The following is a 23,764-nucleotide window of genomic DNA, read 5'->3' as shown; positions in this document are numbered from 1 at the left end:
AGACAGAATAGAAAAAGTGGGTTCTTTTTGTGGAGAAAGTGGTTGTTCAAACCCCAGTCAGCTTTCTAGAACTGGATTTAAAGCCAACGAGGACTGTGGAACTCTGTTCCAGGAAGGGCTGCCCGACTCCAACAATGGAGCTTTCCACTGACCCAACAAGAGAGCCAGGGTAGGAGCGATATTGTGCTTTGCTCTTCTCTCTAGGTTAACTTTCTGGATTACTGTGCTGATTCGAGTTCCCTCAGTCAATCTCTGGAAATGGGGCCCTCGCTTTTTCACTCTGGTTCTTCTCTATGGCAGAGGTGAGTGTAGGGACTGTCTAGTCAGCCATCTTGCATCCTCAAAAGCAATTCTTATATAACTTTAAGACATTTTATTTAGGTAAAGGATAGCACAGATCTTTTTAAAACTTGTTTAAAAAGAAACGTTAAGCTAAGGATTTTAGTTATTTTCAATCAACATTCATTCAGAAAATATTTTTTAAACATCAAATTTCATAGATGCCATATCAATTTTCTTCCTTTATTAAAAATTTATTGATTCATTTATACTGATTTAAAGGGGAGAGAGAGAGAGAGAGAGAGAGAGAGAGAGAGAGAGAGAAATAGATTGAGAGAGACCTCCCCCTACTAAATCACTCCCCTAATTCCCACAACAGTTAGGACTGGTCCAGACTGAAGCCAGGAGATGGGAACCCCATTTGAGTATCCCATTCAAGTACTTGAGTCATCGTCTGCAGTCTCCAAGATGCATTAGCAGGAAGCTGGATCAGACATGGAGGTTGAACTCCACCTCAGGCACTCAGATATAGAATTCTAGCTTTCTAAATGATGACAACGCACTGAATTACAGTGCCTTCCCTAATTTTACAATCTTCTAAGGCATGAGTAATTGTATTTTCAGGCAGCGTATAAGATTATAATCTGAAAAACTGAGACTTCAAACTTCTGAGTATACCTATCCATGAATCATGAGAAATGCATATTATCTCCTTCCTAAATATGTCACTACATTCTTCAGATATGTTCTGAATAGGATAGAACAGTTTCTGAAACTTCCATTTTTTAAATGTTAAAGAGATTATGGAGTATGTCTGGAACAACAAGTTACTCATGGCCACATGAAGTATTTATTTTCCAAATTCAAATTTTTCCTCTTAGGATCATATGATCCTCCCCTTGTCAATGTTTCAAAAATTAGAAATATAGGACGTCTTTCCATAAGGCTTTTATTGTGGACTTGCTTGTGTCCTCCAAAAATTCATGGGTTGAACTCAAACATAGTAGGATTACATTTGGATACAGTATCTTTTTTTTTTTATTTGACAGGAAGAGTTATAAACAGTGCAAAGAGAGAGAGACAGAGAGAAAGGTCTTCCTTCTGTTGGTTCACCCCCCCAAATGGCCACCAAGGCCGGCACTTCACCGATCCGAAGCCAGGAGCCAGGTGCCTCCTCCTGGTCTCCCATGCTGGTGCAAGGGCCCAAACACCTGGGCCATCCTACACTGCCTTCCCAGGCCACAGCAGAGAGCTGGACTGGAAGAGGAGCAACCGGGACTGGACCCGGCGTCCATATGGGATGCCAGTGCCATGGGTGGAGGATTAACCAAGTGAGCCAAGGCGCTGGCCCCCCTAGATACAGTATCTTTAATGAGGTAGTAAGGGCTAAATGGGCTCATAAGAATGGGGTCTAATTCAATAGGACCAGTGTCCATATAAATTTTCTGATATACACAAAAAAGCCTGTGAGAACATCCATGTACATGAAAACTACAGTGTTTATTTCAGTATTAATTTGGAACCAGTACTCTTAAAATAGAACTTCATACATTACAACATGATATAGACTTAACATACAGTTCAGTGATAATATTAATATCTAAACAAAATCCTGATATGTAATTTGCCACATTTCTTTCTAGAAAAGATCATTGAAAGTCATCAAGAAGTCCTTATAATATGGGAGAATTTTGGAATCAAGGCCGATGTTCTATTTCATCACTTTGGTTAGTCATAAAATTTTTAATATGTGCTTCTTAAATTATCTTAACAGATAAGACTAAATAATCCAATTATTTAATATATTTAAAGGATTTTAGAAAATTTCATGTTTTTCTGTCACCGAGACATTTTGTAGCCTTAGTAGCTTTTACCTATTTTATTCTTATGTTCTATGTCAATTTATTTATTTATTTATTGTTTGTTTGAGAGGTAGAGCTACAGAGAGAAAGACACAGAGAGATCTTCCATCTGCTGGCTCATGCTGTAAATGGCTGCAATGGCTGTTTCAGGAGGAAGTGATTAGCCTGAAAACAAACTACTGCTAACAAGGAAATACATTATCTTGAGAATTTTTCAGGTCAGAATGTTTAATATGAATCATCCTAAAATTCATGCGCATCTGCCTTAATGTTATATAATTATTAGAGTACTATTACTATATATTGCCTTATGATGTTTTTCATACAAAACTCCCAGGTTCAACATGATTTGCACAGAATGTTTACTGATCTCATTTCAGCTGTTTTAGTTTTCATATATATAATAAAAAATGGTGACTAGTGAGGTGCATGGTGCCAAGCTGCAACAGTCTGCTCTCTGAAATAAAGTTTCAAAGGGCAGACCCCTGGTAACTTACCTTATGGGGCTCTAATCCTCTGAGAGAAGTGAAAGTCTCCTGTTGCTAGTGATGCTGTTGTCATAGCAGTGGGTCCCACTGGGACTCTCTGGTTTATTTTTCCTCTATGAGGGGAAGTCCTCCCACACAGGTAGGGAATCCAGTATGTTTGCCCATGTACTTTATTCCACCACAACCACCACCCCCCAATACCACTGTCTCAGATCTCCCTGTCCTAAAGTGTTCTATTTCTCCCCTGCTGGTTCCAGTGCCTCTCAGCTTGAAATGCAGCTATTTGTTTATTTTTCTGGCTCTTCTTTGTGGAGGAGGAGGTAACACTGGGCACTCCAGTTAGGTCACCTTGCCTGTCCATTTAATGAAACCTTAGATGAACTATTCCATACTACATACATGAGTTTATGCTATGGTTGAAGTGTCCCTGCAGGAGCATAGGACTCTATCAGGTGCTTGATTGTTGTCCCTTCTTATTACTGCCTCCCTGGATCAAAGACACACTGGATTAGCATGGAACTAGCTTACTCAACTCACAGGAGATTTAGGTATATTTCAAAAGCAGCAATATAATTTATTTAAATATTTATTTATTTGAAAGGCAGAGTTACAGCGAGACAGAGGCAGAGAGAGGTCTTCCATCCACTGGTTCACTCCCCGGATGACCACAATGGCCAGAGTTTTGACAATCCAAATCCAGGAGCCAAGAGCTTCTTCTGCATCTCCCAGATGGATGCAGGGGCCCCAGGACTTGGGCCATCTTCTATTGCTTTCCCAGGCCATAGCAGATTGCTAGATTGGAAGTGGAGTGGCCAGGACTTGAACCGGCATCCATATGGGATGCCAGCATTGCAGGCAGCAGCTTTACCCACTATGCTAAAGTGCCACTATGCAGTATAATATTTGAGGGACAAGACTTGACTTTACCCCACAGGCACGCATTCTTTCATTTTAATGTATGAATCTATGTATTTGAGAAAGAGAGAGAACTAAATGCTCACATTGGCTGTACCTGGGCGGAGACCAAAGGCAGGACCTGGGAACTCAATTCAGGTTTCCCACATGACAGAAATCCAGCATTTGAAACATCATTGCTACTTCTCAGGGTCTGTATTGGCAGCAAGCAGGAATCAGGAGCTAAAGGTGGAACTTACCCCCAGGTACTCCAATATGGAACTCGTTGTCCTAACCACTAGACTAAATAGTACTCCCAGTTATTCTTTTATATCAGAAAAGTTCACTAGTTGAATGAACTTATTCATTGGTGTAGCTTTAATAGTTTGTTGGCAACCACTTACAAATTTATACCTTCAGTTTAAATGTCTTTCTAAATTCTCATTTTGTATGTCTAACTGACATTTTGATATCTGTCATATGGCAATATGCATCTTGAAATTATCTAAAAATGCATTTTATAATCTGAAATTATAGTAAGTGACTTAATTTGATTAGAGTATTAGAATTATATCTGAGGGGCACTTGCAGAAGATAGAGAGAGGAAGTGAGAAGATTAAGTTCCTGTAGGAGAAAAAGTCACTGTAGGAGTGTGCAATCAAAGTCAGCATTGTCAGCAATGGTTGGCTCAAATCTTTCAGGATCTCCTGAGAATCAATCTGAATGTTTTCAGAGATTTTCCATCTGGGTGATGTGATGCTGAAGCATTTGAATCCTGGTTTCTCTTTCCCATTCTTGAGGGTGTCCACAGAGAAATTAACTCCTCCTTGTTTCTTCCATTTCCAAGCAAGTTAAATGGATTCCTACAGCTTCAGAGAAGACAAAAGGACAGAGGAGAAAAAAAAAAAACTTCCTCCCACCCTTACAGGTTCTTTGCCTGGGCTATTAAATTAACATCAGGAAGACGAAAAAGAGAAAAATCACATTTGATTATGTATGTAGGCATGGGAGTCCTACCAAAAGATGAAAATGAAAGAAAGACCAGATGATTGAAGCTTACATTGCATCTGAGCTACAGGAGGGAATAGGGGGTCTAAGTTTCTTGGAGGAGGGGGTGATGGAGAGAGAGGAAATACATACAGAGTAGAAGATGCTATGCAGATAAAAAGTGTCCTGAGTATCTTTTCTGACACAGATACTTTTACTAATATAGATTTTATTTACATAAGTACAGCTTTTCAAAGCTACTTCTGTGTCTGAAGTTTCTAAAATTAATAGTACGAAAATAAGCCAAAGGTATGCATATTAAGGTTGCCTAGTATGACATCCTACAGTCACATTTTGGAGTGCTTTCTCCTGAGTGGCAGCAGTAGAAACAGAAAGAAACACTGTATACTATTAAAGAAGAAAGTCACTTGTATGGTACTCTGGACCTCATCTGTGGGTGAATCAGAAGTTAGTCAAGAGGCTGTGATGCATGCTATTAGAAGCATCTGCTACATTCTGTCTTCTTGTGCCCTAATACATATGTGTCCTGTGTTATTCACCAGTCATTAGGTTTTCAAGACAGTGTGTTGGCCATAAGCACTAAAAACAGATAATATCTAAAATACAAATATAAACCAAAAAGAAATCCTTCGGCATTTTTAAAGGTTTTATTTATTTGAAAGGCAGAGAATGAGGGAGAGATCTTCCTTTGTTGGCTCACTTCCCAAATGACCACATGAGCAGGGGATGGGCCAGACTGGAGCCAGGAGTCTGGAAATCTATCTGAGTCTCCCAAGTGGAAAGCAGGAGTACAAATACTTGGGCTAACTTCCGCTGCCTTCCCAGCCACATTAGCAGGGAGCTCAGTCAGAAGTGGAACAGCCAGGCTCCAACCAGCATTCATACAGAATGCCAGCATCACAGGTGGTGGCTCAACTCAGTGCTCCACAATGCCACTCTCTGCTTCCCTCATTTTGTTTTTGATTGAAAAATCTCTCCATGATATTCTCTGGTGGGCACTGATATAAGACATAAATACCTGCCTTCTTTGCACCTTTTTTCAAACATGCACCTCGTGCCTATTTCTTGTGGAAGCAGACCAAATAGCCAAGTCAATTCATTTATAACATTTCCTTAGACACTTCTGTTTGTGCACAAAGTGTTTGATTATATTCATTCAAATCCCTGCCCACTGGCAGGCACTTCCTTTCATTCCATGAACTGAAATCACATCAGCAGAATTGGCAAATAACAAATAAACCCATTTATGAACCAGATTTCAGTTTCTCCATAAGCATTTTATAGAACAATCCCTAGGAGTCCATAAGACTGAGATGGAGAAGAAGTATTGGTTCAACAGAAATGCAAAATGGGGATTGGGACCATTACTCTTCCTGTAATTTACATGTGTCCTCAATACCTGCTTGGACCTAAATTCAAAAGTATCTTTAAGTTATATGATGGCCTGCTGTTTCATCTACAAAATTACAATTTAGCAGATTTGAGAATATCCAGTTACTGATAGGCAGTTATATTTCATTATTCTGTCACTCAGTGGCTACTAAGAGTTGGCTTTTCAAATGGTCCAAAATTATTTGATGCAAAAAGGATGGACTTTCCTGAAATAATAGTGGTGTGGACTAGGTAGTTCTAAATACAGCTAAGATGTTTACCTTTTAGCAGGATTAAAATTTTCAGCACCATTAAATCAACAGCATCCTGCAGTATAAGCAGCCAGACAGCTTGTACCACAGCCTCAATCTGACATGAACCTTCTTCTACTCTGCACACCAGTAGTAGCTTTCTTAGGTGTATTGTTTTATAGAAAGCTTTTATTTAATAAATATAAATTTCATAAGTACAACTTTTGGATTATAGCAATTCTTCACCCCCATACCCGCCTTCCCACCCCCAAACTATCCCACCTCCTACTCCCTCTCTCATGCCATTCTTCATAAGATTCATTTTTTATTATCATTATACACAGAAGATCAACTCTATACTAAGTAAAGATTTTAACAGTTTGCACCCACACAGACACACAAAGTATAAAGTACTTTTTGAAAACTAGTTTTACTGTTAATTCTCATAGTACAACACATTAAGGACAGAGGTCCTACATGCAGAGCAAGTGCACAGTGACACCTGTTGTTGATTTAACAATTGACACTCTTATTTATGACGTCAGTGATTACCTGAGGCTCTTGTCATGAGCCACCAAGGCTATGGAAGCCTCTTGAGTCCACAAACTCTGACGTTATTTAGACAAGGCCATAATCAAAGTGGAAGTTCTCTTCTCCCTTCAATGAAGAAAGGAATATTCTCAAATGTACATACACTTCTATAATAGCTAAGAGGTACACCAAATGTTTGTCTTTTTTTAATGGTGGGAAATATGAGCTACAACAATTGATCTCTCATTTTAAAAGGAAGTTTTGACATGTTCCAAAACATCAGATCCCTAAAACATCATTGACATGGAAGGCTCATGAATCTTTATAGAGCTTATCCCTTCCTCTCTGAATACATGTAGTACTAGGGGATCTAGAATACTTGCTACTTCCTGCACATTCAGTCTAATTAGCATGATACCATCTACATATTAAAACAGTGTGAAGATCTGTGGACTCTCAAGGCAAACAAGATTCTTGCTAAATATATGATGACAAATAATAATGGAGTCAACAGTCCTTTGACAAGAGGGTGAATATATACTCTTCTCCTTTCCATATAAAAGCAATGTTATTTCAATATTCCAAAAATGGAAAACTATAAATTCATAAGTTTAATAAACACACATCATTTGACAGAAGATGGGTTGATATGGGTTGAATTGTGCATCCTAGGAAAAAATGTTGAGGTCCTACCACTAGTACCTCTAAATGCTATCTTCTTTGAGTATAGTGTCTGCAGATGCAGCCAAGTTAAGATGAAGTCATTGGAATGGACTCTAATCCAATATTACTCAGGCACACAGAGGGAAAATGCCATGTGATCCTAGAGAAAGGTATAGGAATGAAGCAGCTGTACTTCAAGGAACTTGAAGAATTGATGGCTACCACCAGAAGCTAGGAAGAAGGAAGCAAGGATTCTACCCATCATCACAAAGGGATTATGGACCTGCAAACATTTTGTTTTAGATTTCTTTTTTTTAAAACTTTTATTTAATGAATATAAATTTCCAAAGTACAGCTTATGGATTACAATGGATTCCCCCCCCCATAACGTCCCTCCCACCCTCAACCCTCCCCTTTCCCACTCCCTCTCCCCTTCCATTCACATCAAGATACATTTTCGTTTCTCTTTATATACAGAAGATCAGTTTAGCATACATTAAGTAAAGATTTCAACAGTTTGCTCCCACACAGAAACATAAAGTGAAAAATACTGTTTGAGTACTAGTTATAGCATTAAATCTCAATGTACAGCACACTAGGGACAAAGATCCTACATGAGCAGTAAGTGCACAGTGATTCCTCTTGTTGAATTAACAAACTGACACTCTTGTTTATGGCATCAGTAATCACCCTAGGTTCTTGTCATGAGCTGACAAAGCTATGGAAGCCCCCTGAGTTCACTGACTCTGATCATATTTAGACAAGGCCATGGTCAAAGTGGGAGTTCTCTCCTCCCTTCAGAGAAAGGTACCTCCTTCTTTAATGACCCGTTCTTTCCACTGGGATCTCACTCGCAGAGATCTTTCATTTAGGTTTTTTTTTTCCCAGAGTGTCTTGGCTTTCCATGCCTGAAATACTCTCATGGGCTTTTCAGCTGGACCCGCATGCCTTAAGGGCTGCTTCTGAGGCCAGAGTGCTGTTTAGGACATCTGCCATTCTATGAGTCTGCTGTGTATCTCACTTCCAATGTTGGATCATTCTCTCCCTTTTTGATTCTATCAGCTAATATTTGCAGACACTATTCTTGTTTATGTGATCCCTTTGGTTCTTAGACCTATCATTATGATCAATTGTGAACAAAACTGATCACTGGGACTAGTTCTATGGCATTGGTACATGCCACCTCGATGGGATTGAATTCGAATCCCCTGGTATGTTTCTAACTCTACCGTTTGAGGTAAGTCAGCTTGAGCATGTCCCGAATTGCACATCTCTTCCCTCTCTTATTCCCACTCTTATATTTAACAGTGATCGCTTTTCGTTAAGTTTCAGCACTTAAGAAGAATTGTGTATTGATTACAGTATTCAACCAAAAGTATTGAGTAGAACAAACAAAAAAAAATACTAAGAGGGATAACATATCAAGTTGCTCATCAACAGTCAGGGTGAGGGCTGATCAAGTCACCGTTTCTCATAGTGTTCATTTCACTTTAACAGGTTTCCTTTTTGGTGCTCAGTTAGTTGTCACCTATCAAGGTGAACAAGTGGTATTTGTCCCTTTGGGATTGGCTTATTTCACTCAGCATAATGTTTTCCAAATTTCTAACAGGGATCAATTTTCAGTTAAAATTTAAACACCTAAGAATAATTGTGTGTTAATTACAGAGTTAAACCAAAGGTACTAGAACAAAAACAAAATACTAAAATGGATAAAGTATTACATTGTACATCAACAGTCAGGATAAGAGCGGATCAAGTCACTGTTTCTCATAGTGTCCATTTCATTTCAACAAGTTTCCCCTTTGGTGCTCTGTTAGTTGTCGCTGGTCAGGGAGAACATATGATATTTGTCCTTTGGGACTGGCTTAATTCACTCAGCATAATGTTTTCCAAATTCCCCCATCTTGTTGCAAATGACCGGGTTTCGTTGTTTTTGACTGCTGTATAGTATTCTATAGAGTACATGTCCCATAATTTCTTTATCCAGTCTACTGTTGATGGGCATTTGGGTTGGTTCCAGGTCTTAGCTATTGTGAATTGAGCTGCAATAAACATTAAGGTGCAGACAGCTTGTTTGTTTGCCAATTTCATTTCGTTTGGGTAAAATCCAAAGAGTGGGATGGCTGGGTTGAATGGTAGGGCTATATTCAGATTTCTGAGGAATCTCCAGACTGACTTCCATAGTGGCTTTACCTCTTTGCATTCCCACCAACAGTGGGTTAGTGTCCCTTTTTCCCCACATCCTCTCCAGCATCTATTGTTGGTAGATTTCTGAATGTGAGCCATTCTAACCGAGGTGAGGTGAAACCTCATTGTGGTTTTGATTTCCATTTCCCTGATTGCTAGTGATCTTTAACATTTTTTCATGTGTCTGTTGGCCATTTGGATTTCCTCTTTTGAAAAATGTCTATTGAGGTCCTTGGCCCATCTCTTAAGTGGGTTGTTTGTTTTGATGTTGTGGAGTTTCTTGATTTCTTTGTAGATTCTGGTTATCAACCCTTTATCTGTTGCATAGTGTGCAAATATGTTTTCCCATTCTATCGGTTGTCTCTTCACTTTCCTGACTGTTTCTTTTGCAGTACAGAAACTTCTCAATTTGATGCAATCCCAAATGTTAATTTTGGCTTTGACTGCCTGTTCTTCTGGGGTATTTTTCAAGAAGTCTTTGCCGGTACCTATATCTTGCAGGGTTTTTCCAATGCTCTCTAATAATTTGATGGTGTCAGGTCGTAGATTTAAGTCTTTAATCCATGTTGAGTGGGTGTCTTGCTTCATGATTCTGCATGTGGAAATCCAGTTTTCCCAGCACCATTTATTGAATAGACTGTCCTTACTCCAGGGATTGGTTCTGGATCCTTGATCAAATATGAGTTGGCTGTAGATATTTGGATTGATTTCTGGTGTTTCAATAGTGTTCCATTGGTGTATCCATCTGTTTCTGTTCCAGTACCATGCTGTTTTGATTACAACTGCCCTGTAGTATGTCCTGAAATCTGGTATTGTGATGCCTCCAGCTTTGTTTTTGTTGTACAAGATTGCTTTAGCTATTCGAGGTCTCCTGTGTCTCCATATAAATTTCAGCACCATTTTTTCCAGATCTGAGAAGAAGGTCTTCGGTACCTTGATTGGTATTGCATTGGATGTATTAATTGCTTTTGGGAGAATGGACATTTTGATGATATTGATTCTTCCAATCCATGAGCATGGAAGATTTTTCATCTCTGATTTTATTGGTTTGGGTCTTTTCTTTCCTTTTTTTACTTAGTTGGGGTAATGGGGTGTCAATTTTGTTTATTTTTTCAAAAAACCAGCTCCTCGTTTGGCTGATTTTTTGTAATGTTTTTTTGGATTCAATCCTGTTGATTTCTTCTCTGATTTTAATTATTTCTCTTCTCCTACTAGATTTGAGTCTGGTTTGCTGTAGTTTTTCTAAATCCTTGAGGTGAATTGAAAAGATCATCTATTTGGTGTCTTTCCAATATCTTGATGTAGGCGCCTATTGATATAAACTTTCCTCTTAACACTGCTTTTGCTGTGTCCCATAAGGTTCGGTATGTTGTACTGTTATCCTCATTTACTTCCAGAAAAATTTTGATTTCTCTTTTAATTTCTTCTGTGACCCATTGTTCAATCAGGAGCATGTTGTTCAATCTCCATGTGTTTGCATATGCTCTAGGGATTCCTGGGTTTGTAATTTCCAACTTCATTCCTTTATGGTCTGAGAAGCTGCATGGTATGATTCTAATTCTTTTGAATTTGCTGATACTTGCTTTATGGCCTAGTATGTGGTCAATCCTAGAGAAGGTTCCATGTACTGCTGAGAAGAATGTAAAATCTTTAGCTGTAGGATTGAAAGTTCTGTATATATCTGTTAGATCCATTTGGGCTATAGTGTCATTTAAATCTACTGTCTCCTTGTTGATCTTCTGTCCTATTGATCTGTCTATTTCTGAGAGTGGAGTATTGAAGTCCCCCAGTACTATTGTATTGGGGTCTAGGTCTCCCTTTAAGTCCCTTAACAAATCTTTTAGATAAACCGGTGCCCTGTAGTTAGGTGCGTATACATTGATAATTGTTATATCTTCCTGTTGAATTGATCCCTTGATCATGATATAGTGTCCCTCTTTGTCTCTCTTAACAGTTTTTGTGGTAAAGTTTATGTTGTCCGAAATTAAGATGGCTACGCCCACTCTTTTTTTCATTTCTGTGGCATGGTATATCTTTTTCCAGCCTTTCACTTTCAGTCTGTATGGATCTTTGTTGGAAAGATGTGTTTCTTGTAAGCAGAAAATAAGATGGGTTTTGTTCCTTAACCCAGTCAGCCAATCGATGTCTTTTAACTGGACAGTTCAGGCCATTAACGTTCAATGTGACTATTGATAAATGGTAATTTTGCCCTGCCATTTGCCAAAGATAAGTTCTAATATATGCTTTGAATTCCCTGTGATCTTTTGCTGTGAGGTTTCCTACCTTTACCTTCTTTCATATTGATGACCGTGTTTCTGTGTTTCTGTGTGTAATACATCTTTAAGCATCTTTTGCAGGGCTGGACGAGTGGCAACAAATTCTTTCAATTTCTGTTTGCTATGAAAAGTCTTTATTTCACCTTCATTCACAAATGATAGCTTTGCAGGATATAATATTCTGGGCTGGCAGTTTTTCTCTCTTAGTACCTGGGCTATATCTCGCCATTCCCTCCTAGCTTGTAGGGTTTCTGATGAGAAGTCAGCTGTGAGTCTGATTGGAGATCCTCTGAGAGTAATCTGACGTTTCTCTCTTGAACATTTTAGGATCTTTTCTTTATGTTTCACTGTGGAGAGTTTAATTACAACGTGTCGTGGTGAGGATCTCTTTTGGTCATGTTTATTAGCGGTTCTGTGAGCTTCCTGTACTAGGATTTCTCTGTCCTTCTCCAAACCTGGGAAATTTTCTGCTAATATCTCACTAAAAAGGCTTTCTAATCCTTTCTCCCTCTCCATGCCTTCAGGAACTCCTAGAACCCAAATGTTGGGTTTTTTAATAGTATCCTGAAGATTCCCGACAATATGTTTTAGATTTCTAATTTCCTCTTCTTTTCTTTGGTCTGACTGTATCCTTTCCTGTTCTCTGTCTTCTAAGTCCGATATTCTCTCTTCTGCTTCACCCATTCTGTTTGTAAGGCTCTCTAATGTGTTTGTCAATTGATCTATTGAATTCTTCACTTCATTATGATTTCTCATCACTATCACAGTTTCCTGTTCTACTAGTTGTTTCATTTCATTTTGATTCCTCCTTAATATTTCATTTTCACGAGAGAGATTTTCTATCTTGTCCATTAAGGATTTCTGTAGTTCAATAATTTGTTTTTGAGAACTTCGTAATGTTCTTATCAATTTTTTTAGATCTGCTTCTTGCATTTCTTCTATCTCATCATCTTCATAATCTTGAATTGGGGTGTCTTTTTCATTTGGGGTTTCATAGTGACTTCCTTGTTTTTATTACCTCGGTTTTTGCATTTGTTATTTGGCATATTGGAGATATTTGGTTTCTTCACTGTGGTGCTTTTTCTTGTTATACTATGACTCTAGATTAAGTGGACTGCCTGTTTTTGATGGAGCCTTAGAGGCTTGAGATGGGTGTGGCCTGAAAGCTCTATTTGGTGTGCCAAAGGTGACACTCCCAGGTTAGGCATGGTAGATCTCTCTCTCTCTCTCTCTCTCTCTCTCTCTTTCTTTTTTTTTTTTTTGATCCAAAAGGGAAGTAATTCCGCACAGCTGAACAAAGTTGGAGGTAGTTAGCAGGCAAATGATATACCCACAGGAGCCAGAGATCGGAAGCTCTTTCCCAAGGACCACACAGGGAATCTGTCCTTCCCTCAGAGTGGGCTCAAATTCTCCTTCAGTCTCCCACTGGGTTGCCAAAGTTACAGAATTGTAGTGTCTCTGGAGAGTACTCATGTGAATTCCGTGAGTTCTCTCCCCCACCGTCTCTTTTTTCACAGTCTCAGTTCAGTAGCACCACAAATTCACTAGGTCCTAATCTCCTGTTAATTCACCCTGCCCAGAGTCAGGTTTTTCTGCTATGCTCAGGGCCGGTGCAGACCTGAGGTTGCTCTGCTTATGATGTATGTCCAAGATGGCACCTGCTCTTTGTCTTGCTCGCCTTTGAGAGGTGAGCAGAGAGAGAGAAACCCGTGTCCATATCAGTCACTTTTTTTTTTCTCTCTCTCTCTCTCTTCCAGTTAGCCTGGTGAACTTTTCCCCCCGGGGTCGTTCCCTCTAGTCTCCTCTTTCCGCTTGCCTGCCGGTGTCTCAGGCTATTGAGGTTTGGCTCACCTCGCGTTCCAGCACTGGTGTGTTGAGTCTGCCGCTGGTGTCCCGAACTGTGGGCTCCCACACTCTCCACGCAGGTCCACTGTGAATCACTAGTTCCAGAAGAGTTTCATCTGCTGTTTCTTCCCCTACTCTTCCTTGAACCTGGAGTATCTCCACTTTTATTAAACTGTCTCTCCCTGGACTATCAGTGTCCTCCCTTCCTATTCCACCATCTTGCCTCCTCCCTGTTTTAGATTTCTAAATTCCAAAACTGAAAAACCAAATTATGTTGTTTTAAATCATCATTGTGGCACTTTGTTATAACTGCCCTAGCAAAATCATATACCAAGTCAAGCAGCCATTGAGGTTTGGACTACTACAGTTTAAGATTACAGTAGTTCATTGTTATTCAATTGTATCTGTCTCATTTTTCTATGGGCCATATTTATAAATTAAATGAGGATATTATGGGGTTTAAAACCCAAGACTCTGATGATGGCACTAGTATCTACAATTTATTGCAAGATATGATTTTGCTACTGATACCAGTTTGTAGAGACTGGGGGATGTGAGCAGTTTAATAGTTTGCACATTGCCTTTCCCACCATAACAGTCCCTACCCCATTATATGATATATAATGGTATATATGGTATATATATATACATATATATATATATACACACATCACTACAATTACATATTCAGTCAGCAAGTATACACAAGATTCATTTGTACATAACTCAGGTCCACTCTGTGGTATATTTGGATCATTTATCACCTTGTTCCAATATAGCACTTAAGCTTCAGGGCATTTTGAGTTTACAGTATCAATGCTAGAACAGATCCAGCATCCAACTTGTATTGAAGAGACCAGAATATTTCTCTTCCCATGATGTTATTCTAATAAGTGACTACAGGTATTTGAAGAAACATCTTAAGAAACCTCTGTTGTATCTACTCTGGGGTTCAGGACCGTTTTTGCAAGAAGACTTGGTCTTTTATTTATTAAGGTACTGGATCTGAGAAATGGCTAGAAAGAGTTTGAAGAATTTTAATTGGGGTAGATGCTGGTTTATTTTCTAATTATATAAACCAGTGCTTTTAAATTTTTCAGTGATTTTCTTAAAGGAAAACATTGTATTAGCTATCTTCATAAATTTCTGCTGGTCCAAGAACGTGAATTGCCACTCTGGTAATCAGGTCTAGCAATTGTCTACTGTGCCACGTTTAATGCTTAAGTACCCGGTTACCCTCCGTGCTATCCAGTATTTTACATTGCTCTTTGACATGGGATCATATATTTAACTTTATAGAAGAAAAATTGAGATTTCTGAACTCTTCTGAGATGCTGGGCACAATGGCTGGTGCATTCCCTTGCCTTAATATAAATAATGTGCCCTGGATCTTTCATGCAGTAGTTTTTTTGCTTGTATGCAACAAATCCATTCTGGCATTCTGCCATAACCCCTATTCTAGTAGACTCATTTTTTTCAGTCTTATGTCTCATTCTACAACACTCTGCTAAAGGATTTCAAATATTTCTACTTCATCTATTTTAGACTTTGAAAGAACAGTAGAATATATATAAAGATTAATGGCATTTTTCTTTCTCATAATACCATTTTCATTATTGAATGGGTGCCCTAAGACATATCTTATTTTTTTTTAGTTTCACCATAAAATGTAGATAATGATTGCACCTACCATAATCATTTGTTGACATCAAGAACATTCAAAGCATTTAGAATAATACTCTATTTCCAGACAGCACTGCCGAGCAATTGGTATCTCTCAGGACAACTGGCACAAGCTCGACACGACGCAGGACTGGAGGCAGAAGAAAACCCTATCATAATAAGCTGAAGTATGAGCTGGGCTGCCTGGTTGCCTATGCTAAGATCAGCCCTGACGTATACACCCAGTGCAGTTGTCGGAAGCAACAAGAAGTACCGTGCCTGGATGTTGAACATGAGGACCCTCTCCTGGGGCTGAGTGTTTTACTCACAAAACAAGGCTCATTGATGTTGTCTACAGTGCCTCCAATAATGAGCTGGTCCACACCAAGACCCTGGTGAGGAACTGCGCCGTTTCTATAGACAGCATATGGTACCGACAGTGCTAAGAGCCCCACTGAGCACAGCCCCTGGGTTGCAAGAAGGGGGTCAATCTGACTCCTGCAGAGGAACAGACGTTAAACAAAAGCTGATCAAAGAAAGTTCAGAAGAAATATGATGAACGGAAAAAAGATGCCAAAGTTAGCAGTCTTCTGGAGAAGCAGTCCCAACAGGGCAAGTTTCTTGCAAGCACTGCGTCAAGACCTGGCCAGTGTGGCCAAGCAGATGGCTATGCACTCGAGGGAAAGGAGCTGGAGGTCCATTATGGGAAAATCAAGGCCCGGAAAGGCAAATACGTCCTCCATCATGTAATAAAGGTGTTTATGTACTAAAAAATAAAGAATAATACTCATATTTAGAATATAACACATATACAAATGTTATGTTATTAATATTCTTAACAATCATATCTTTTTTTAACTTTTATTTAATAAATATAAATTTACAAAGTACAGCTTATGGATTATAATAGCTTTTTCTCCCCCATAACTTCCCTCCCACCCGCAGCCCTCCTCTCTCCTGCTCCCTTTTCCTTTCCATTCACATCAAGATTCATTTTCAATTATCTTTATATACAGAAGATCAATTTAGTATAGATTAAGTAAAGATTTCAACAGTTTGCACCCACACAGAAACACAAAGTGTAAAATACTGTTTGAGTACTAGTTATAACATTAAATCACACTGTACAGCACATTAAGGACAGAGATTCTACATGAGGAGTAAGTGCACAGTGACTCCTGTTGTTGACTTAACAAACTGACACTCTTGTTTGCGGCATCAGTAATCACCCTAGGCTCTTGTCATGAGTTGCCAAGGCTATGGAAGACTTTTGAGTTCGCTGACTCTGATCTTTTTTAGACAAGGTCATAGTCAAAGTGGAAGTCCTCTCCTCCCTTCAGAGAAAGGTGCCTCCTTTGATGACCCGTTCTTTCCACTGGGATCTTACTCACAGAGTGAGGTCTTTTTTTTTTCCAGAGTGTCTTGGCTTTCCATGCCTGAAATACCATCATGGGCTTTTCAGCCAGATCCGCATGCCTTAAGGGCTGATTCTGAGGCCAGAGTGCTGTTTAGGACATCTGCCATTCTATGAGTCTGCTGTGTATCTCACTTCCCATGTTGGATCATTCTCTCCCTTTTTGATTCTATCAGCTAGTATTAGCAGACACTAGTCTTGTTTATGTGATCCCTTTGACTCTTAGACCTATCATTATGGTCAGTTGTGAACTGAAATTGATCACTCGGACTAGTGAGATGGCATTGGTATATGCTACCTTGATGGGATTGAATTGGAATCCCCTGGTAGGTTTCTAACTACACCATTTGGGGCAAGTCAGAACATTCATATCATTTTATGAACTGTTTATCATATATCATGTGTATATTTAAATCCCAAAGTCTTATTTTAATGATACTAAGAAGATGGAAACTTCATCTAACTGCTATGTGTGAAAGTAAGTGATTGGATTAGAATAGTGTGCTGCGGCCCTGTGATTGAATCATGATGGCTTTATAAAGAGAGGTTGTATGGATGAGTATATTCTCTGTCTCTCAACTTCTTGGCTCACTACATAGCCCTTCCTCTGTATATGTTTCACCATCCACTATCTTCAGCAGATGCCAGGCCTAAGAGGAAAGCTATTCTTGGACTGTGAATCTTCATAACCATGTGCCAAAATAAATCTTCTTTTATTATTGGCTTCTTTTGGGAATTTGTTACAGTAGTGAAAAAGCTGAACAATACAGTGTCCTACATAATATTATGGGGAAATTTCTCTTTTTTAGCAATAAAAATGTCAACATGAAGCATATGTTTGACCTCATGGTTCTACACTCATGATATTGTATTTTAGTGATATTTACACCTCCCTTACAGGTTCCAGCTCCATCAACACCTCTTCTGTTACCACCTCAGAGTAATAGCAATTGTACAGAAGCAGTGAGCATTCCACCAAAATCAAGCATTTTAATTTTGAAGGACTTGAAAATTACTTGGTGTCAATGAGAGCTTATGCTTACCAATCATTAAGTCAAATCTTTCTTTAATGACATATTGTGAATGAAAATTTCTTAAAGAAAATATTTATTATTTATGTTTCAGGTATTGCTTCACTGTTGTACAGTTAATAGAATGAATCAATAATACAGTATCTTCCTTAACCCTTTCCAGGTTAATAGTCATAGTTTATGTTAATTTCTATGTTGAAATTGCTCAGAGCTAAATATGAAAGTTTCTTCAAATATCTGTTAAGTATTTGAAGAAGATACGATTTTGATTGCATAAATGCCAACACAGTTTTGTGAATGTACTTACCTAAAAACAAAATAGTAAAGATACAATGGAATCTAAATCACTCACTACATTTCAAATACACATACACACACACACACACATACACTCACAAATATAAAAACTGTCACATGCACAGCCACAAGACTGCAGAAATGTTGCTAATGTTTTTTTTTAATTTTTTTTTTAATTTTTTTTGACAGGCAGCGTGGACAGTGAGAGAGAGAGAGACAGAGAGAAAGGTCTTCCTTTGCCGTTGGTTCACCTTCCAATGGCCGCGGCCGGCGCGCTGCGGCCGGCGCACCATGCTGATCTGATGGCAGGAGCCAGGTACTTATCCTGGTCTCCCATGGGGTGCAGGGCCCAAGGACTTGGGCCATCCTCCACTGCACTCCCTGGCCACAGCAGAGAGCTGGCCTGGAAGAGGGGCAACCGGGACAGAATCAGCGCCCCGACCAGGACTAGAACTCGGTGTGCCGGCGCCGCAAGGTGGAGGATTAGCCTAGTGAGCCGCGGCGCTGGCCAATGTGTTTTAATCTTTATATTCCCCAGTCTAGCAGTAGTCTTGTAGTTATTATAGTTACTTAATGAATGTGGCACTTACTCAAACAATATTCATTAAATAATGAATTAGTTTTCAGAAGATTGGAAGGAGAAAGATGAAGATAATTGTGTTGAACTAAAGAACTCAGTACATTTGCTGTTTGGGATCCCTTTCTTTCTTTGGTACTACTTTTACTAATATTATTCATACTAACTCACTGCTTTGGGACAATGTCAAAATATTGTCTAATATTTTCAGGTATAAAGGAGACAATGAAAGCTATCTCAGAGAGTTAAACTAGGTCAAGATTATATAACAAGAAGCCACTATTTCAGCGAGGAACAGGATCCAGTATTCCTTTAACTTTAGAGATTGTAAAATAGTTTCTGATATATTTGGGGACATACGAACAAATTAATAAACATATTTAGAAATATTGTAAAGACAAATAAAAAATTAAGCAATGTATTATAATAACTATATGTAAAAATATTTCAAATAAGTTATAAATCAGTCAGAGTAAGGGCACTGAGAGTAGACTTTGTTGAGGAGATAATATATAGGATTGGTCTATTAGGGAAATTTAGAGGGAAGACAAAGATTTCTATGACATGGGTTGAACTTGAAACAGAATGCAGGGTCCAAAATTGGTGGTGATGAAATTGATCTTGGATAAAGAAGAAAGGAAACAGCTTTTAACAATATCTGAGACCTAGAAACACATGTAAATGTGAAGAATTAGATTTCTTCTTTCTTTAATTTTCTGAAGAATAGCCTATTCAAACAGTTTTTTTAAATAAAATTCCCCTCCCATAGATGTTCCCTATCTGATTGGTATAACTCCTCCTTTATCAGTAACTGTTTTTTGTTACTGTTTTTATTTTCTCTTATATGTCTCAAGATTTTTAAACTGTGATGAAAATAAACATAAAACTGTTTTATTATAGCTTATTTTTTATACAAAGGTAAATATCACAAATAATTCTGCAACTTCCCTTTTTATTTATTTTTATTTTTTATTTGTATAAATAAATAGGTTTCACATATTTTATACATATGGATTCAGGAGCATAGTGGCACTTCCCACCCTAACATCCCTTCCATTCACGTTCCTACCCTCCCTCCCTCCTCTTTCTTATTTTTTCTTTTAATTTTTATAATTGCATACTTTCAGTTTATTTTATAATCAAAAGCTTAACCCCCCCACACTAATTAAATAATCCATCAAATAGTAAGAAGGAAACAAAAACCACTATTCCTCAACAGAATAGACAGGGCAGTAAGCAATAATCAAATCTCAAAATATCAATTTTGCTCATGTATGTAACATTTTTATTAGTTACCACAATCGGGGAAAACATGCTATTTGTCTTTTGATACTGCATTATTTTATGAATCCTGATTTCTGGTTGCATCCATTGTGGGGAACAACTCAGACTAGACTAAGTTACTGGAATTAAGACTTATTCTATGCATCTGCTCTCCCACAATATGGCGCTGGGAGAGGAGTAAACAGCTTCTATGCAGCTGCCTCTCACCAACTTGAGTGATGACCTGCAGGAGCTGATCCTGCTCCTGATTGGAGGAGAGCAGCATACTCGGCGTGTGGGTAGCAGAGTTGGGATTGGTGGAAGAGGACTATAAAGGAGGAGAGAGACAACATGCACCAGGAACATCTATCTGAAGGAACACCTGTGCAGCCCCCAAGAGAGCTGGCCGGTGGTGTGCCGCTCCCCCGCGGAAGTGGGGAAAGTGGCAGGGGGAACCGCCCTTCCACGGAGGTGGAAGGGACAGTAGCCAACCCGGGAAGAACCAGCAGCAAACCCGGGGAGGGCCGAGCAGACGAAAGAACAGCGCAGGGTCCTGTGTCGTTCCTCCACGAAGAGGGGGAGCGACAATCCATTTTGTTGCAAAGACAGGATTTCATTCATTTTATGGCTGAGTAGTATTTCATATTGTATATGAAATTTCTTTATCCAGTCATCACTTGATGGATGAGTAGATCGATCCATATCTTATCTATTGTGATTTTTTTACTTAACAATATTTTGGAGAACTTCCTATCTCCATTTCTTTTCTAAGTAGTCAATTATATTTTCTTCCTTAATGTTTACTTTGTAGTGTCAAATATATTTCTTTCACATGATTTGTCACATTTAAGTGATATCCTTTGAATCCCAGAAATTCATCAAATTTACTCTCCCAATCAACTTTTTACCCCTTCATCTTCCAATTTTTGTTGGTTTTACTCTTTGGACAGTGTCTTGACATAAGACATTTATATCATACTAAGCTTAGATTTCGGTTGCACAGTTAAGCATATTAAGTGTCCATTGTAGTCCTTTGCCTTATTTCTACAATTATTTATTAGTTGAAATCCACCTTTTGGAGGATTAGCCTAGTGAGCCGCGGCGCCGGCCCATACTGGGTTTCACTACTATAACAGAACACCTGAGCAGGCTACTTATAAGAAAATGGGTTTGTTACACTCAGTTGTGGCAGCTGGAAGTCAAAACAGAACGGCAAAGGCTCATGCGAGGGCTGCATTGGCTGTACCACATCGTGGCAGGGACACAAATGCACCTCTGTCTGTGTGGTCTCTCTACCACTCCTATGACAGCCATCAGGATCCCACCATGGGGCGCCACCCTGCTGACCTCATCTGACCTGAAGCACCTGCCAGAGGCCCCGCCCCCCCCAAAAAAAAAGAAATCCACCTTTGACAATTTTCTTCAAGAAGAGATTTTTAAAATTCTGTATTTTTGCATGTTCAAAATGGTAACTTTTTTATCTGAAAGTCAACTTTCTTGGACATAAAATTTCGGATTTTTTTTGCTTCCTAATTTTGTAAATTTTTCTCTTCAAAATGGCCATATTTCTCCATAGTCTCATTTTCCCCCCTGAGATTAATATTTTCCTTAGTTGTCCCGTGTTCTTGATTATCATGTGCTTTGTCTATTCTGGCAAGACCAGATTTTTCAATTTGTCAATGCAAATTGTTCTTTTATTTCAGTAAAACCTCCAAATGTTTTTCAGTTTCTCTAAAGAATAGATTTTTTTTTATTTAAAGGGAGTACATTTCACGTATTTCACATATACAATTTTAAGAGTATAATAGATGCTGGTGCTATGGTGCAGTGCAGGTTAAACTGCCTCCTGCAACACTGCCATCCTTTCTGGGTAACTGTTAGAGTCCCAGCTGCTCCACTTCAAATCCTGCTTCTTGCTAATATGCCTGGGAAAGCAGCAGAAGATGGCCCAAGTGTTACTTCCCCCAACACCCACATGGGAAACCTGGAAGAAACTCCTGGCTCCTGGCTTCAACCTGGCCCAGTCCTGGCTGTTGGGGCCATTTGAGGATGATCTCTCACTTTTTCTCTCTCTCTAACTTCTGTCTGTAACTCTGCCTTTGAAATAAACAAATAAATGAATCTTTAAAAGCAGAGTATAATTATTTCTTCTCAGGCTACCTTCCCTTCCTCCCTCATTTCCACCTTCCTTCCTATTGCTTTTCTTATTTTCCATTTAATTTTGACAATGACATACTTTCAATTTAACTTATAATCATAAGCTAAGCCCTGCACTAAATAATGAATTCAATAAGTAGTAAATGGATGGCTGAATAGGAAAAAGACATTCTGATTTTCATCCTGGGAAGATACCAGAAGAAACGGTATTACCAGGGTACAGTTGGAGAAATTTTTGCAGTGGAAAATCGACAGAAAGAAGAGATACATGCTGTGAAGCAGTGGAGCTGGTACAATCATGCAGCAGCATGCAGGGTATCACTGACAACTGACTCCTGTAGCCTGTGCAGGTGGGGACTCCGTCTTCATGGAGCAAGAGACGGTAGAGATCTACCGTGCCCAAGTTGGGTGTCACTCTGGACAGTTGCTCCACCCTCGAGCAGTGGCCAGCGCTCCCTGGCCCCATCCAGCACACACCCTTGGATATTCACTGAAGGAGCAGACACTCCACTGAGCCTTGGAGGCGTATTTCAAAGATAAAAGTCCTTAGAGGAGAAAAACAAGTATTTTCCACAGACACCTAAAAATTTAAAATGTGTATATTGTGAATAATGTATTTATTATGTTAAGCAATGTTCGAGACTACCTATGTGTATGAGATTATACATGCTGTGTATTTTCATACTGTAAATATAACAGCTGTGCAAGGGAATAAAATAGCAATGTGCTTATCTTAGAAATCCAAGCTTTTAGTAAAGTTTTCTTAATGAGGATGGTGGAAATGATTAATTACTTGTTCTGATTCACAAAGCAGCACAGAGGACCAAAATAGCTAATTTCATTATTTTGATGATTGTTTACACTGATGAAGCCTCTGTGTAAAATCCAGTTGTTGACCATATGTGCAGTGATCTTTATAAACAAAATACTTTTCTTCACAACTACTTAAAATATGTAAAACATATGCAACCAAGATCTTTTTCATCAGTGTGAAGGGCTCTCAACACCTGTTATCTTCTGTGTTTCTCGTAAAATTGTCAGATTATGGCATTGAGTGTAGGAGAGGCAAAACCATGATATTTGCTATTCCATGAAATGTCTGACTTGTTTGTGCATAACAGGCATCTGCTGCATGATTGGAATACCAGTCAACCACAAAGACATTATTTTTTAATTAGCCAGGGAACCAACTACTGGAGTTGGAAAAATATTTGGTAGATTCAAGGATAAGACTCATAGTGTAACAAGAAAGAGAAAGGACTCTCATAAATAATCACTTTCCCTCTTTATTCTGCATTGCCTTGTACCTGCCTTATGTTACATATGTTATTAGTTTAAGTTAAAATGAATTACCCAAAATATCCAAGAAATTTCAATCTTCAAGTCCTTAGCATCCCTTTATTTAGTGAGAAAATGCATGCTAAAGGAAAATGACTACAGAAAACTTTTGACCAAAAAGGATAGCAGATGCCATATTTTGTTCCAAAGCCTTATCACTTATTTCCATTGACTTCAACTAATTAGCTAACTTTTCCAAAAAAAATGTTAAACATTCTAAAATCAAGTGAAAAAACCATGTGAGAAAGAGATAGGTTATATTAAGTGTCATGGGATTGTGTGTGGGAAGTTCTCATTTAAAAAGGCTAGGAGATAATGAAAAAACATGCTGAAATTATTGCAAAAATTGCATGTCTATAAAGGAAATTTT

The 23,764-nt window shown here is 38.7% G+C and overlaps 1 pseudogene; it reads left to right on the top strand.

The window, feature by feature from the left end:
- LOC138843311 (small ribosomal subunit protein eS8 pseudogene) overlaps positions 1-16,087 on the top strand; it is a 28,705-nt pseudogene extending 12,618 nt beyond the window's left edge.
- Positions 16,088-23,764: the final 7,677 nt, after the last annotated feature.

Source organism: Oryctolagus cuniculus, chromosome 8 (genome assembly GCF_051225735.1).
Source record: "Oryctolagus cuniculus isolate XC-2025 breed Fujian yellow rabbit chromosome 8, ASM5122573v1, whole genome shotgun sequence".
NCBI lineage: Eukaryota > Metazoa > Chordata > Mammalia > Lagomorpha > Leporidae > Oryctolagus > Oryctolagus cuniculus.
The sequence above is the reverse complement of the archived record's forward strand: the minus strand, read 5'-3'. Positions and strand labels throughout refer to the sequence as shown.